This window comes from Anolis sagrei, chromosome X (genome assembly GCF_037176765.1).
Source record: "Anolis sagrei isolate rAnoSag1 chromosome X, rAnoSag1.mat, whole genome shotgun sequence".
In the NCBI taxonomy this organism is placed as follows: Eukaryota; Metazoa; Chordata; class Lepidosauria; order Squamata; family Dactyloidae; genus Anolis; species Anolis sagrei.
In genome coordinates, this window is record NC_090034.1 from 3,925,026 (window position 1) to 3,943,989 (window position 18,964).

At 38.4% G+C, this 18,964-nt stretch overlaps 1 protein-coding gene across 1 annotated transcript in view; it reads left to right on the forward strand.

Annotated features, from left to right (window-relative positions):
* The window catches only part of LOC132780018 (dual specificity mitogen-activated protein kinase kinase 3-like), a 99,554-nt gene that overhangs the window by 13,426 nt on the left and 67,164 nt on the right, over nt 1-18,964 (forward strand). The gene's annotated exons all lie outside the window — the stretch shown is intronic.

Below are 18,964 nucleotides of genomic sequence, written 5' to 3' on the forward strand. Positions count from 1 at the left end.
TATTAGTAGTATTACATTTATTATTTTACTTTATTATTGTTGTTATTATTACATTTATTACTTTATTAGTATTATTACACTTATTATTTTACTCTATTATTGTTATTATTACATTTATTACTTTATTACTAGTATTATTACATTTATTATTTTACTCTATTTATTATTGTTATTAATACATATATTACTTTAGTACTAGTATTATTACATTTATTATTTTACTTTATTATTGTTGTTATTGTTACATTCATTATATTACTCTATTTATTATTGTTATTAATACATTTATTATTTTACTCTCTTTATTATCATTATTATTATTACATGTATTAATTTACTCTATTATTAGTGTTATTACATTTATTATTTTACTCTCTTTATTATTATTATTATTATTACATGTATTAATTTACTCTATTATTAGTGTTATTACATTTATTATTTTACTCTCTTTATTATTATTATTATTATTACATGTATTAATTTACTCTATTATTAGTGTTATTACATTTATTATTTTACTCTCTTTATTATTATTATTATTATTACATGTATTAATTTACTCTATTATTAGTGTTATTACATTTATTATTTTACTCTCTTTATTATTATTATTATTATTACATGTATTAATTTACTCTATTATTAGTGTTATTACATTTATTATTTTACTCTCTTTATTATTATTATTATTATTACATGTATTAATTTACTCTATTATTAGTGTTATTACATTTATTATTTTACTCTCTTTATTATTATTATTATTATTACATGTATTAATTTACTCTATTATTAGTGTTATTACATTTATTATTTTACTCTCTTTATTATTATTATTATTATTACATGTATTAATTTACTCTATTATTAGTGTTATTACATTTATTATTTTACTCTCTTTATTATTATTATTATTATTACATGTATTACTTTACTCTATTATTAGTGTTATTACATTTATTATTTTACTCTCTTTATTATTATTATTATTATTACATGTATTACTTTACTCTATTATTAGTGTTATTACATTTATTATTTTACTCTCTTTATTATTATTATTATTATTACATGTATTAATTTACTCTATTATTAGTGTTATTACATTTATTATTTTACTCTATTTATTATTTTTATTATTACATTTATTACTTTATTATTGGTATTATTGCATTTATTATTTTACCCTATTTATTATTATTACTATTACATTTATTATTTTACTCTATTTATTATTTTTATTATTACATTTATTGCTTTATTATTAGTATTATTACATTTATTATTTCACTTTATTATTGTTGTTATTATTACATTTATTATTTTATTCTATTTATTATTGTTATTATTACATGTATTACTCTATTATTAGTGTTATTACATTTATTATATTACTCTATTATTGTTATTAATACATTTATCATTTTCCTATATTTATTATTATTATTACTTGTATTACTTTACTCTATTATTAGTATTATTACATTTATTATTTTACTCTATTTATTACTGTTATTACATTTTATTATTTTACTCTATTTATTATTATTATTATTACATTTATTGCTTTATTATTCGTATTATTACATTTATTATTTTACTTTATTATTGTTGTTATTATTACATTTATTACTTTATTATTAGTATTATTACACTTATTATTTTACTCTCTTTATTATTGTTATTGATCCATTTATTATTTTACTCTATTTATTATTGTTATTATTACATTTATTACTTTATTATTAGTATTATTACATTTATTATTCTATTTTATTATTATTATTATTATTAGATTTATTATATGACCCTATTTATTATTGTTTTTAATATATTTATTATTTTACTCTATTTATTATTGTTATTATTACATTTATTACTTTATTATTAGTATTATTACATTTATTATTTTACTCTATTATTATTAGTATTATTACATTTATTACTTTATTATTAGTGTTATTACATTTATTATTTTACTCTATTATTATTAGTGTTATTACATTTATTTCTTTATTATTAGTGTTATTACATTTATTATTTTACTCTATTGCCTCAATTAATGTAATTTTATTGATATCTATTTTTATTTTGAAATTGACCAGTAGCTGCGGCATTTCCCATGCTCGGCTTACACTTGAGTCAATACATTTTTCCAGTTTTCGGTGGTAAAATTAGGTGTGTCTCGGCTTATATTCAGATCGGCTTATACGCGGGTATATACGGTAATGCAGTGGGGCAAGATCCGTTTTCGCTCTGCCGGTGGTGGAAGTGCATTTCCTTACGGTTTGGAGAGTTATCAGCAAGGCAGGAAATAATATCAGGTCACCGAGCATGCCAAGCGCCCTGCCCAAGGCTTCTCCTTCCTAAAAATCACAGAATTCAAGTTGAAAGAGACCTCCAAAGGCCATCCAGTCCAACCCCATTCTGTCGCAACAAAACACACCATCAAAGCCCTCCCGACAGATGGCCATGCAGCCTCTGCTAAATAATTATAATTATAGAATCCTAGAGTTGGAAAGGACTCCAAAGGTCATGCAGTCCCACCCTCTTCTTCCATGCAAGAAATGCACAATCAAAGCACTCCCAACAGATGGCCATCCAGCCCCTGTTTAATTATAGTAGTAGTAGTAGTACTAGTAGTAATAATAATAGAATCCTAGAGTTGGAAGGGACCCCAAAGGTAATCTAGTCCAATCCCCTTTTGCCATGCAAGAAAAGCACAAACAAAGCACCCCCGACAGATGGCCATCTATTCTCTGCTTAATAAATGTAATAATTAGAGGTATAATTAAAGAAACCTAGAGTCGGAAGGTACCCCAAAGGCCATCTAGTCCAAACCCCTTCTACCATTATGCAGGAAAAGTCACAATCAAAGCACTCCCAACAGATGGCCATACAGTCTCTACTTAATAATAATAATAATAATAATAATAATAATAATAATAACAACAATAACAACAACAATTAGTAATAGAATAATAATAACAATAATAATGATAGAATTGTAGAGGTGGAAGGGACTTCAAAGGCCATCTAGTCCAACCCCCTTCTACCATTATGCAGGAAAAGGCGCAATCAAAGCACCCTCAACAAATGGCCATCTAGCCCCTGGTTAATAATAATAATAATAATAATAATAATAATAATAATAATAATAGAATTGTAATAATAATAATAACAGAATTCTAAAGTTGAAAGGGATCCCAAAGGCCATCTAGTCCAACCCATCTTCTACTATTATGCAGGAAAAGGCACAATCAAAGCACCCCCAACAGATGGCCACACAGCCTCTGCTTAATAATAATATTAATAATAATAATAATAATAATAGAATTGTAATAATAATAATGATAGAATCGTAGAGTTGGAAGGAACCCCAAAGGCCATCTAGTCTAACCCCCTTCTACCATTGTGCAGGAAAAGTCACAATCAAAACAACCCCAACAGATGGCCATCCAGTCTCTGTTTAATATTGTTATTAATAATGATAGAATTGTAGAGTTGGAAGGGACCCCAAAGGCCATCTAGTCCAACCCCCTTCTGCCATTATGCAGGAAAAGGCACAATCAAAGCACCCCCAACAGATGGCCACACAGCATCTGCTTAATAATAATAATAATAATAATAATAATGATAGAATCGTAGAATTGGAAGGGACCCCAAAGGCCATCTAGTCCAACCCCCTTCTGCCATTATGCAGGAAAAGGCACAATCAAAGCACCCCCAACAGATGGCCACCCAGCCTCTGCTTAATAATAATAATAATAATAATAATAATAATAGAAATCTAGAGTTGGAATGGACCCCAAAGGCCATTTAGTCCAAATTCCTTCTACCATTATGCAGGAAAAGGCACAATCAAAGCACCCCCAACAGATGGCCACCCAGCCTCTGCTTAATAATAATAATAATAATAATAATAATAATAGAAATCTAGAGTTGGAAGGGACCCCAAAGGCCATTTAGTCCAAATTCCTTCTGCCATTATGCAGGAAAAGGCACAATCAAAGCACCCCCAACAGATGGCCACACAGTCTCTGCTTAATAATAATAATAATAATAATAATAATAATAATAATAGAAATCTAGAGTTGGAAGGGACCCCAAAGGCCATTTAGTCCAAATTCCTTCTGCCATTCAAGAAAAGCACAATCAAAAGACCCCCCGACAGATGGCCATCCATCCCCTGCATAATAATAATAATAATAATAATAATAGAATGCTAGAGTTGGAATTGACCCCAAAGGCCATCTAGTCCAACCCCCTTCTACCATTATGCAGGAAAAGGCACAATCAAAGCACTCCCAACAGATGGCCATCCAGTCTCTGTTTAATATTATTATTATTAATAATAATAACAATAGAATGCTAGAATTGGAAGGGACCCGAAAGGCCATCTAGTCCAACCCTCTTTTGCCATTAGGCAGGAAAAGAACAAAACACCCCCAACAGATGGCCATCCAGCCCCTGCTTTTTAAGTTTTGAACTCACCTTCCTGGCCCTGCCTTTCCATCAGAGCGAGACGTTGGCCTTGAAGGAACCTCAAAGCCGCCTCTCATCCCAAAGGAATCTCTGCCGACGAAGCATATTATGTAAGCTGGGCAGAGGAACGAATGATGTATTCATCTATATTATAATAATGAGGTTCCTAATGGTTGGGAATGGCATTTGGACCTCCCGGAGCTTGACCACATTGGCTTGGACAATCTGGGAGTTGTAGTTCATCAGCAGCAACAGAATCCTAGAATCCTAGAGTTGGAAGAGACCTCATGAGCAATCCAGTCCAACCTCTTTCTGCCAAGAAGCAGGAATATTGCATTCAAATCACCCCCGACAGATGGCCATCCAGCTCTGTTTAAAGCTTCCAAAGAAGGAGCCTCTACCACACTCTGGGGCAGAGAGTTCCACTGCTGAACTGCTCTCACAGTCAGGAAGTTCTTCCTCATGTTCAGATGGAATCGCCTTTCTTGTAGTTTGAAGCCATGGATCCTTTGTGTCCTAGGCAGAAGAAAGGAAGCTTGCAAAGAAGCCAGAATGGATGTCCAAAGACATCCATGTCCAAAGACGTGCTACCCTGAGTCGCCTTCGGGCTGATATGGGCAGGATAGAAATAGTGTAAATAAATAAAGAACTTCTAACTGTGCTAAGACTCAAAAGAGACATGCACAAGAAGTGGAAAAAGGGAGAAATCACCAAAGAAGAATTCAAACAAATAGCCAACTCCTGTAGGGAAAAGGTCCGCAAGGCTAAAGCACAAAACGAGCTCACACTTGCCAGGGACATTAAAAACAATAAAAAGGGATTCTTTTCTTATGTCAGTAGAAAAAGGAAAAACAAGGAGGCGATAGGACCTCTTCGAGGAGAAGATGGGGCAGTGCTGACAGGGGATGATAGGGAAAAGGCAGAACTACTTAATACCTTCTTTGCCTCGGTCTTCTCACAAAAAGAAAGTCATCTTCAACCTCAGCAAGATGGAGTGGATGAGGGATTTGAGGACATCCAACCCCAAATTGGGAAACAAGTCGTCCAGGAATATCTGGCTACTCTAAATGAGTTCAAGCCCCCTTTCAGGGCCAGATTATCTACACCCAAGAGTATTGAAGGAACTAGCGGAAGTCATTTCGGAACCATTGGCAAACCATCTTTGAGAGTTCTTGGAGAACGGGAGAAGTTCCAGCGGATTGGAGGAGAGCCAATGTGGTCCCAATGTTCAAGAAGGGAAAAAAGGATGACCCAAACAATGACCGATGTCTGGTCAGCCTCATGTCGGTACCAGGCAAGATTCTGGAAAAGATTGTCAAGGAAGTGGTCTGCAAACACTTAGAAACAAATGCGGTCATCGCTAAGACTCAACACGGATTGATCAAAAACAAGTCATGCCATGCCAGACTCATCTGATCTCTTTTTTCGATAGAGTTACAAGCTGGGTAGATGCGGGGAATGCCGTGGATGGAGCGTACCTGGATTTCAGGAAGGCCTTCTTGGACAAGGTCCCCCATGACCTTCTGGCAAGGACACTAGTCCAATGTGGGCGAGGCAAAACTACGGTGAGGTGGATCTGGAATTGGTTAGATGGACGAACCCAGAGGGTGATTCTCCCCAAGGCTTCCTCTTCATCCTGAAAAAAAGTGATGAGTGGAGTACCATCAGCAGGGTTCCCTTCTGGGCCCGGTCCTCTCCACGATCTTCATTCATGACTTAGACAAAGGGTTCGAAGGCATGATCATCAAGTTTGCAGACGACACCAAATTGGGAGGGAGAGCCAAGACGCCAGAGGACAGGAGCAGGATTCAAAACGATCTTGACAGATTAGAGAGATGATTGGCCAAAACTAACAAAATGAAGTTCAACAGGGACAAATGCAAGATACTCCACTTAGGCAGAAAAAAATGAAATGCAAAGTGACAGAATGGGGAACGATGCAGAGCATTGAGAGTAGTACATGCGAAAAAGATGTTTGTAGCTTCTGAACAGTCTTCAAGGGAAACCCACATAGAGTGCATTGCAGTAGTCTATACGGGATGGAAGCAGAGCGTGGCCAAGTCTGACTTCCCAAGGTACCGGCACAACTTGTGCACGAGCTTTAGTTGTGCAATTTGGGGTTGGATGTCCTCTAATCTCTCATCCACTCCATCTTGCTGATGTTGAAGATGACTTTCTTTTTGGGGCAAAGAAGACATTAAGTAGTTATGCCTTTTCCCTATCCACTGTCAGCATTGCCCGATCTTCTCCTCAAAGAGGCCCCGGCAAGCTGAGCTCGTTTTGTGCTTTAGCCTTGCGGACCTTTTCCCTACAGGAGTTGGTTATTTGTTTGAATTCTTCTTTGGTGATTTCTCCCTTTTTCCACTTCTTGGGCATGTCTCTTTTGAGTCTTAACACAGTTAGAAGTCCTTTGGACATCCATTCTGGCTTCTTTGCAAGCTTCCTTTCTGCCGCCATGGAGACTAGGATGCAATGGAGTAATGGCTTCAAACTACAAGAAAGGAGATTCCATCTGAACATTAGGAAGAACTTCCTGACTGTGAGAGCCGTTCAGCAGTGGAACTCTCTGCCCCGGAGTGTGGTGGAGGCTCCCCCTTTGGAGGTTCCAGGTTCAGTGATGAGTCCAGGAGAACTCCTAAGCTGCATCTTCAGGGGGAGTGGAACCTTGTCCATCACAGGCCGTAATCGTATGCCCAGTTCGGCCTTACGACTGACCAGGAGGACCTCTGTCTTGTCTGGATTCAGTTTCAATTTTCATCCAGAACGTCACAGCCGCCAAACACCAGTTCAGGACCTGAACAGCCTCCTTAGCATCAGGTGGAAAGGAGTCATAGAATAGGGTGTCATCTGCATACAGATGACTCAGGATGATCTCTCCCAACTGCTTTGTACAGATGTTCAACAACACGGGGGACGATATTGTAGCAGAACGCCTTTCAAAGTCAGGACCACACGATTAAACAGGAAACAACACTTGCAAACCAGGAACAGAAAACGGTTCACATTTTGTGACATGGCGCAATCCAAACCACAAATGGGAAGGGAAGGCCATAGAGGCCAATGTGTATGCAGGTAACTTAAAATCCGAAAGAATCCAAAATCTAAATCTCTTCCATCCCAAGCATTCTGGACCAGGGAGAAGTAAATAGTGGGCCATGCTTGGGGGGGGGGAAAGCATAATGTAAATAATAATAATAATAATAATAATAATAATAATAATAATATATGAATAAACATAATAGTGATTTGCCGTGAGTTTTTCGGGCTGTATGGTCCTGATCTAGCAGCATTTTCTCCTGACCTTTCACCAGTATCTGTGGCTAATGGTATCCTGTTGGTAGTGAGGCAGGTGGAATATACACACACACATACATATACACACACACATACATATACACACACACATACCTGTTAGCCACAGATACAGGTGAAAAACTCACAGTAAATCACTATTTTCACTAACGGTATCCTCAGAGAGTCTGTTGGTATTGAGGCAAGAGGAGTGGAATATATATATATATATATATATATACACACACATACACACACACGCATACACACACACACACATACACACACATACCTGTTAGCCACAGAAACAGGTGAAAAACTCACTGTAAATCACTATTATCACTAACTGTATCCTCAGAGATTCTGTTGGTAGTGAGGCAAGTGGAATACACACACACACATACATACACACACATACACGCATACATGCATACACACACATACCTGTGGAATAATATCCAGGGTGGGAAAAAGAAGCCTTGCCTGTTCAATGGCAGTGTGAATGCTTAGCATTGAGTAGCTTTGCAACTGCAAAGTCAATCAGTGAGGGCCTCTGCATAAAGGTAGTGAAGCCAATGGAGTGCCTATATACCTGTGGAATAATGTCCAGGTAGCCATGAAGATGCAAAGACAATCAATGAGGATATCTGCATAGAGATAGCCTGGCTGTTGTTGCCTGGAGGCATCCTCTATTTGGAAGGTGTTCACTGGCTCTTGATTGCTTGCTGTCTGGAGTTCCCTTGTTTCTGAGCGGCGTTCTTTTTTTACTGTCTTGATTCTGGTATATATACCTTTAGGATAATGTCCAAGATGGGAGAAAGAACCATTGTCTGATTGTATTAAGTGTGAATGTTGTAGTTAGCAAGCTTGAATAGCATTGAGTGGCCATGAAGCTGCAAAGTCAATCAGTGAGGTAGCCTGGCCCCTGTTGCCTGGAGGCACCCTCTGTGGAATGATGTCCAGGGTGAGAGACAGAACCCTTGTCTGATTGAAGCAAGTGTGAATGTTGCAATTTGCAAGCTTGATTAGCATTGAGTAGCCATTAAAGGTGCAAAGTCAATCAGTGAGGGTATCTACATAGAGGTAGCCTGGCCTCTGTTGCCTGGAGGCACCCCCTATGGAATGTTGTCCAGGGTGAGAGACAGAACCATTGTCTGATTGAAGCAAGTGTGAATGTTGCAGTTTGCAAGCTTGATTAGCATTGAGTAGCCATTAAAGGTGCAAAGTCAATCGGTGAGGGTATCTACATAGAGGTAGCCTGGCCTCTGTTGCCTGGAGGCACCCCCTATGGAATGATGTCCAGGGTGAGAGACAGAACCATTGTCTGTTTGAAGCAAGTGTGAATGTTGCAATTTGCAAGCTTGATTAGCATTGAGTAGCCATTAAAGGTGCAAAGTCAATCAGTGAGGGTGTCTGCATAGAGGTAGCAAGTGGAGTGTATACATACCTGTGGGATAATGTCCAGGATGGGAGAAAGAACCCTTGTCTTTTTGAAGTAAGTGTCAATGTTGCAATTAGCAAGCTAGAATAGCATTGAGTGGCCATAAAGCTGCAAAGTCAATCAGTGAGGGTCTCTGCATAGAGGTAGCTTGACACGTGTTGCCTGGAGGCACCTTCTGTGGAATGATGTCCAGGGTAGGAGAAAGATCCCTTGTATGTTTAAATCAAGTGTGAATGTTGCAATTGGCAAGCTTGGTCAGCATTGAGTAGTCTTACAGCTGAATAGCATTGAGTAGCCATGAAGCTACAAAGTCAATCAGTGAAGGTGTCTGCATAGAGGTAGCCTGGCTGTTGTTGCCTGAAGGTATCCTCTGTTTGGTTTTGCAGCTGCAAGACTACTCAGTGCTTACTAAGCTTGCCAATTGCAACACTGACACTTGCTTTAAACAGACAAGGGTTCTTTCTCCCACCATGGACATCATTCCAGAGAGGGTGCCTCCAGGCAATAGAGGCCAGGCTACCTCTATGCAGATACTCTCACTGATTGCCTTTGCAAACTTCATGGCTACCCAAGCATACTAATTGCCACACTCACACTTGCTTTAAGCAGATAAGGGTTCTTTCTCCCAACCTGGACATCATTCCAGAGAGGGTGCCTCCAGGCAATAGAGGCCAGGCTACCTTTACGGAGATACACTCACTGATTGACTTTGGAAACTTCATGGCTACTCAATGCTGACCAAGCTTGTCAATTGCAACACTCACACTTGCATTAAACAGACAAGGGTTCTTTCTCCCACCCTGGACATCATTCCACAGGGGATGCCTTCAGGCAATAGAGGCCAGGCTACCTTTACGGAGATACACTCACTGATTGACTTTGGAAACTTCATGGCTACTCAATGCTGACCAAGCTTGTCAATTGCAACACTCACACTTGCATTAAACAGACAAGGGTTCTTTCTCCCACCCTGGACATCATTCCACAGGGGGTGCCTTCAGGCAATAGAGGCCAGGCTACCTTTATGGAGATACACTCACTGATTGACTTTGCAAACTTCATGGCTACTCAATGCTGACCAAGCTTGTCAATTGCAACACTCACACTTGCATTAAACAGACAAGGGTTCTTTCTCCCACCCTGGACATCATTCCACAGGGGATGCCTTCAGGCAATAGAGGCCAGGCTACCTTTACGGAGATACACTCACTGATTGACTTTGGAAACTTCATGGCTACTCAATGCTGACCAAGCTTGTCAATTGCAACACTCACACTTGCATTAAACAGACAAGGGTTCTTTCTCCCACCCTGGACATCATTCCACAGGGGGTGCCTTCAGGCAATAGAGGCCAGGCTACCTTTACGGAGATACACTCACTGATTGACTTTGGAAACTTCATGGCTACTCAATGCTGACCAAGCTTGCCAATTGCAACACTCACACTTGCAATAAATAGACAAGGGTTCTTTCTCCCACCCTGGACATCATTCCATAGGGGATGTCTTCAGGCAATAGAAGCCAGGCTACCTTTATGCAGATACTCTCACTGATTGACTTTGCAAACTTCATGGCTACTCAATGCTGACCAAGCTTACTAATTGCAACGCTCACACTTGCTTTCCACAGTCAAAGGTTCTTTCTCCTACCCTGGACATTATTTCACAGGGGTGTGTATGTATGTATGTGTATATGTGTGTGTGTACACACACACACACACAAACACACACATACATATATACACTCCACTTGCTTCAATGTCCAACAGAACTTCTGAAGATGCCATTAGCCACAGATGCAGGCGAAATGTCAGGAGAGAATGCTGCTGGGACATGGCCATGCAGGCTGAAAAACTCATAACAACCCAAACATAATAATATATAAAAATAAATATAGACATGATATAATAATAAACATAAACATAAAGATAATAATATATAAAAATAATAAAAATAAATATAAACATAATATAATGATAAAGATAAATTTAATAATAATAATAAAGATAAAGATAATAGTAATAAATATAAATATAATATAATAATAAAGATAAAGGTAATAATAATAAATATAAAGATAATATAATAAAGATAAAGATAATAGTAATAAAATAAATATAAAGATAATATTATAATAAAAAGATAATAATAATAATAATAAAGAAAAAGATAATATAATAGTAAAGATAAAGATAATAGTAATAAAATAGAAATAAAAATAAAGATAATATAATAATAAAGATAATAATAATAAAAACAAATATAAAGATAATATAATAATAAAGATAATAATAATAAATATAAAGATAAAGATAATAGTAATAAAATAGAAATAATAATAATAATAATAATAATAATAAAGATAAAGATGATAATAATAAAGATAAAGATAATATAATAATAAAGATAAATATAATAAAAATAATAAATATAAAGATAATAATAAAGATAAAGATAATAATAACAATAAATATAAAGATAATATAATAATAAAGATAAAGATAATAATAATAAATATAAAGATAATAATAGTAATAAATATAAACATAATATAATAAAGATAATGATGATAATAATAAACAATATAATAATAAAAATAAAAATAATATAATAATAAAGGTAATAATTAAAATAAATATAAAGATAATATAATAATAAAGATAATAATAATAAAAACAAATATAAAGATAATATAATAATAAAGATAATAATAATAAATATAAAGATAATATAATAATAGTAATAATAAATATAAAGATAAAGATAATATAATAATAAAGATAAATATAATAGTATTAAAATAAAAATAAAAATTATAATAATAATAATAAAGATAAAGACGATAATAATAAAAATTAAAATAAAGATAAAGATAATATAATATAATAAAGATAAAGATAATAATAACAATAAATATAAATATAAACATAATAATAGTAATAATAATAATAAACATAATATAAAAATAATAATTAAAATAATATAAACAAACATTATATATATAAACACAATATAATAATAAACATAATAATAATAATAATAATAATAATAATAATAATAATAATAATAATAATATAGTGGCTCTGGGTGTCTTTGGGCTTGACTGCCTTGGAGATCCATCTGGCCCTGCCTTCTTCCTCTGCTCACCACCTTCCTCCTCTTCCCTTGCTTTGCCCATTTGATTCATGCACCGCCCCATGTGCTGCTTGCGCTTCCTGTTGACTCTTTTCCCCCATTGGCCCGAGCACGGGCGCTTTCGTAGGCACCAAATAAAGCAACACTATAAAGGCGGCCGGCTGCTGCTGCCACCGGGGAAGGAGTTCATGGTGTGGGCGGAAAACTTTGTGAATGGGAACATGGCAAGGCGCATTGCTCCCTTGTTATCTCCCTGGCAATGTGCATGCTTCAGCTTGCGCGATTTGCTTCCATTCCCCACTCCTCTGGACAGGAAATCCATGCCTATTTCATTATACCATTATACATTATACATTATTTCGTGCTCAGAACCACTGGGTTGCTGTGAGTTTTCCAGGCTGTCTAGCCGTGTTCCAGAAGCATTCTCTCCTGATGTTTCACCCACATCTATGGCAGGCATCCTCAGAGGTTGAGAGGTCTGTTGGAAACTAGGCGAGTGAGGTTCATATAGCTGTGGAATGATGTCCAAGGTGGAGGAAAGAACTCTTGTCTGCTTGAGGCCAGTGAGAATGTTGCAATTGGCCTCCTTTATTAGCATTTAATGGCCTTGCAGCTTCAAAGCCTGGCTGCTTCCTGCCTGGGGGAATAATAGAATCATAGAGAGACCTCGTGGGCCATCCAGTCCAACCCCGTTCTTCCTAGAAGCAGGTATCTGTTCTCACGAGAAATACAGACTGAGAGAAATGTGGGAGATGAATTTATTGATTGAGGTTCTGGGTTTGAGCCTGCCACTTTTGGACTCTCGCTTGCTGAGGTGTTCCAGCGAGTGTCTCTGTAGATCTTACAGAGATCTACAGAGATCTTACAGCGATCTCCCCCTGTGTGCTCAGGGGGGAGTCTCTCATTTGGTACCAGCCATTGATTGAGGTTCTGCCACTTTTGGACTCTCGCTTGCTGAGGTGTTCCTGAGAGTGTCTCTGTAGATCTTAGAAAACTATTTCTTGATTTAAGTCGTTGACGTGCTGGCTGATACCCAAAAAGGGGATGAGCCGGAGATGTCTCTGCCTTGGTTCTTTCACTATTGGCTGCTACTTCCCGGCAGATGTCAGGTGGTGCAAAACAGTGTAATTTCCCCAGCGGTGTTGGGCATAGACATCCTATGGGCATAGACATCTCACCACTGTTTTAGCGTGGTGAGATGTGTTCCACACTGGGCATGCGTATTCCGCAGAAGAGTAGCAAAGTGCAGATGTCTTCGCTGTGTCTGGTTGTGATCCCCAGGTTATGCCAGTCAGCTTTCGTATGATATTCTTTCTAGCGCCCATTTTTGCTTGATATTCAGGCAGTGCTTCTTGTAAGACATAACATGATCTGGGTAACTCCCAGGTGTTTGGGTGTGCTGCAATGCTCCAGTGGGATTCCTTCCCAGATCATCCTCAGAGCTTGAGATGCTTTTTAAGATAGAAAGTACATGTCTGTTGTTTCAGATGGATTAGGAATCAACTGGTTTTCCCTGTAATAGGCAGTAAGAGCACCTAAAGCTTCGGAGAGCTTCTGTTCAACCATTTCAAAGCTCCCTGTTTGAGTGGTGATGGCACGATCGTCAGCGTAGATGAAACTCTCTGTCCTTTCTGGCAGTGGCTGGTCATTTGTGTAAATGTTAAACATTGATGGAGCAAACTGGTTTTCCCTGTAATAGGCAGTAAGAGCACCTAAAGCTTCGGAGAGCTTCTGTTCAACCATTTCAAAGCTCCCTGTTTGAGTGGTGATGGCACGATCGTCAGCGTAGATGAAACTCTCTGTCCTTTCTGGCAGTGGCTGGTCATTTGTGTAAATGTTAAACATTGATGGAGCAAACTGGTTTTCCCTGTAATAGGCAGTAAGAGCACCTAAAGCTTCGGAGAGCTTCTGTTCAACCATCTCAAAACTCCCTGCCTGAGCAGTGATGGCATGATCGTCAGCATACAGTGTTTCCTCAGAACTTGAGATGCTTGTCTGTTCTTAAGGTGAAAAGCGCATGTCTGTGTTTTAGATGGATTAGGGATCAACTGGTTTTCCCTGTAATAGGCAGTAAGAGCACCTCAAGCTTCAGAGAGCTTCTGTTCAACCATCTCAAAGCTCTCTGCTTGAGCAGTGATGGCAGTATCATCAGCATATGGTGTTTTGTCAGAGCTTGAGATGCTTGTCTGTTCTTAAGGTGAAAAGCGCACGTCTGTGTTTTAGATGGATTAGGAATCAACTGGTTTTCCCTGTAATGGGCAATAAGAGCACCTAAAGCTTCGGAGAACTTCTGTTCAACCATCTCAAAGCTCTCTGCTTGAGCAGTGATGGCACTATCATCAGCATAGGGTGTTTCCTCAGAGCTCGGGATGCTTGTCTGTTCTTAAGGTGAAAAGCGCATGTCTGTGTTTTAGATGGATTAGGGATCAACTAGTTTTCCCTGTAATAGGCAGTAAGAGCACCTAAAGCTTCAGAGAGCGTCTGTTCAACCATCTCAAAGCTCTCTGCTTGAGTGGTGATGGCACAATCGTCAGCATACGGTGTTTCCTCAGAACTTGAGATGCTTGTCTGTTCTTAAGGTGAAAAGCACACGTCTGTGTTTTAGATGGATTAGGAATCAGCTGGTTTTCCCCGTAATAAGCAATAAGAGCACCTCAAGCTTTGGAGAGCTTCTGTTCAACCATTTCAAAGCTCTCTGCTTGAGCAGTGATGGCACTATCATCAGCATATGGTGTTTCCTCAGAGCTTGAGATGCTTGTCTGTTCTTAAGGTGAAAAGCACACACGGTGGTGATGGCCTTTTGCTAAGTATTTAATTATTGTCTTGTCGAAGGCTTTCATGGCCGGAATCACTGGGTCGTTGTAGGTTTTTTCGGGCTATATGGCCATGGTCTAGATGCATTCTCTCCTGACGTTTCGCCTGCATCTATGGCAAGCATCCTCAGAGGTAGTGAGGTCTGTTGGAACTAGGAAAATTATTTAATTATTTAATTATTACTAGTTATTTAAAAATGTTATTACATCCCATTGGTTTTCTCAATGTTCGGTGAGAGGCCAATCATAGAATCATAGAATCAAAGAGTTGGAAGAGACCTCCTGGGCCATCCAGTCCAACCCCATTCTGCCAAGAAGCAGGAATATTGCATTCAAATCACCCCTGACAGATGGCCATCCAGCCTCTGCTTAAAAGCTTCCAAAGAAGGAGCCTCCACCACACTCCGGGGCAGAGAGTTCCACTGCTGAACGGCTCTCACAGTCAGAAAGTTCTTCCTAATGTTCAGATGGAATCTCCTCTCTTTTCATTTGCTTCTGCAAATTTGCAAAGGACTTCTGAATGAGCATAGACTATGGTATCATCCGCATATGGGGCATTGTGGCATTAATATATTACTACTTAATATATCTATTAACTAATGTATCATATATATATATATATATATATATACGCACACACACACGTACGTATACGTTTCAAGGCCTTATTCTGAATGAGCACAGACTACGGTATCATCCGCATATTGGGCATTGTGGCATTAATATATTACTACTTAATATATCTATTTCATTCATATATATATATATATATACACACACAAACACACACATATACATACACGTTTCAAGGCCTTCTTCTGAATGAGCACAGACTACGGTATCATCCGCATATTGGGCATTGTGGCATTAATATATTACTACTTAATATATCTATTAAATAATGTATCATTCATATATATATATATACACACACACACATATACATACACGTTTCAAGGCCTTCTTCTGAATGAGCATAGATTACGGTATCATCTGTATATTGGGCGTTGTGGCATTAATATATTACTACTTAATATATCTATTAAATAATGTATCATTCATATATATATACACACACATATATGTACATGTTTCAAGGCCTTCTTCTGAATGAGCACAGACTACGGTATCATCCGCATATGGGGCATTGTGGCATTAATATATTACTACTTAATATATCTGAATGAGCACAGACTACAGTATCATCCGCATATTGGGCATTGTGGCATTAATATATTACTACTTAATATATCTATTTCATTCATATATATATATATATACACAAACACACACATATACGTACACGTTTCAAGGCCTTCTTCTGAATGAGCACAGACTACGGTATCATCTGCATATTGGGCATTGTGGCATTAATATATTACTATTTAAATAATGTATTACATATGTCTTGGAGTGCAAGAATGCACAATTCATAGTCCCCATCGCCTTCTTTGCACGCCTTGAGTTGAGTTCCAGAGTCCCAGAGCGTGGGTGGCTTATCGACGTAAAGCAACCCACCCTTCTGTGCAAACACAACGAACCAACTTTTCCCATTTCCGGGAAAGAAATAAAACAAAAGCCAGGGAAAGTTTTACCTGGATCCTTCTGGTTGGGGCGCTTTGTCCTGGATTATATGGCCGTGTAGATCCAGCCTCAGTCAATCCTCTGTCATCCCACCTTTTCCAGCTGCTTTTATCATGTCCAGCTGACCTCAGGTCCTGCAAGGTCACTTGTGCTGTATTAATTTGGAAGCAGAGAAGGCTACAGACCTTGCCAAACTACAGCTCCCATCACTCCATAGCATTGAGCCGTGGCACTTCAAGTGGTGTCAAACTCAATGCATTCTGCCATGTAGGTCCATCCCAGGAATTTCTAGGTCTTTCAGTGCAATTTCAATGGAAATTGACCATAGGGTCATTCTAAATAGACTGAGAAATGCCTAGAGAAATATTCTTTTGGGTAGTACACACACATATATAATACATGTATATATACGTGTGTGTGTGTATACATACACACACATAGCATTTTCTTTATGTGTGGTTTTGCACTTTTCAGTACATGTGGAGGGCTTGCTGAGTTCAGCAGTCCTCTCTCCCTTTCTCTTTTCTTCTTTCCACCCTTTCTCTCTCCCTTTCTTCTTCTTCCTCCCTTTCTCTTTCTTTCCTCCCTCTCTCTCTCTCCTTCCTTCCATCCTCCCATTCTTTCTGTCTCTTTATTTCTGTCACTCTTTTCCTATCTTCCTTCCTTCCCCTCTCTCGCTTCCCTTCCTTCTTTCCTTCCTTCCTCCTTCCCTCTCTCCCTCTCTCTTTCTTTCATCCCTTCCTTTTTCTCTCTCTCTCCTTCTTTCCATCCTCCCATTCTTTCTGTCTCTTTATTTCTGTCACTCTTTTCCTTCCTTCCTTTTTTCCTTCCCCTCTCTCATTATTATTCCCGCTTCCCTTCCTGCCTTCCTTCTTTCCTCCCTCCCTCCCTTTCTCTTTCTTTCATCCCTTCCTTTTTCTCTTTCCTTCCTTCCTTCCATCCTCCCATTCTTTCTGTCTCTTTATTTCTGTCACTCTTTTCCTTCCCTCCTTCCTTCCTTCCTTCCTTCCCTCCCTCCCTCCCTCCCTCCCTCCCTCCCTCCCTCCCCCCTCCCTCCTTCCTTCCTTCCTTCCTTCCTTCCCCCTCTCATTATTATTCTCGCTTCCCTTCCTTCCTTCCTTCCTTCCTTCTTTCCTTCCTTCCATCTTCCCTCCCTCCCTTTCTCTTTCTTTCCTCCCTTCCTTTTTCTCTCTCTCTCCTTCCTTCCATCCTCCCATTCTTTCTGTCTCTATTTCTGTCACTCTTTTCCTTCCTTCCCCTCTCTCATTATTCTCGCTTCCCTTCCTTCCTTCTTTCCTTCCTTCCTCCTTCCCTCCCTCCCTCTCTCTTTCTTTCATCCCTTCCTTTCTCTCTCTCACTCTCCATCCTTCCTTCCATCCACCGAATTCCTTTTCTCTCTTTATTTTTGTCACTCTTTTCCTTCCTTCCCTTCTCTCATAATTATTCTCCCTTCCCTCCCTCCCTCCCTCCCTCCCTCCCTCCCTCCCTTCCTTCCTTCCTTCCTTCCCTCTTTCCTTCTTTCTTTCCTTCTTTCTCTTTCTTTCTTTCTCTCTTTTATTCTCCTTCCTTCTTTACTTCCTTCCTTCCTCTCACCCTCCTTCCATCCTTCCTCTCTCTCTCTTTATTACCCTTTCTTTCTTTCTCTCTCTCCTCCCTTCCCTTCCTTTTATCCACCCATCCTTTCTCTTCCTTTCTCTCTTGCTTTCTTACTGTCCCATTTTCTTCCCTCCTGCCTTCTTCTCAATCCCTCCCCTTCTCTCCTTCCTTCCTTTCTCTTTTAGTAACTCTCTTTCCCTCCCTTCGTTCCATCCATTCATCAAGCCATCCAACCTTCCTTCTTTCTTCTCTTTTTATAACTCTCTTTCTCTCCCCCCTCCCTTCCATCAAACCGTCCATCCATCCTTCCTTTCTCTCTCCCTCCCTCCCTTTATCACTCTCTTTTCCTTCCTTCCTTCCTTCCTTTCTCTCTATCCCCCTCTCCCCTTCCCTTTATCCTTCCTACCTTCCTTGCTTCCTTCCTCTGTCTCTTTCCTTTCTCTCTCTCTCTCTCTCATTATTACCCTTCCTTCCTTCCCCTATCTCTTTCCTTCATTCCTTCATTCCTTCCTCTCTTTCTATCTTTCTCTCTCCCTCCCTTTCCCTTTAGCCTTCCTTCCGTTCTCTGTCTCCTTCCTTCCTTCCTTCCTTCCTTCCTTCCTTCCTTCCTTCCTTCC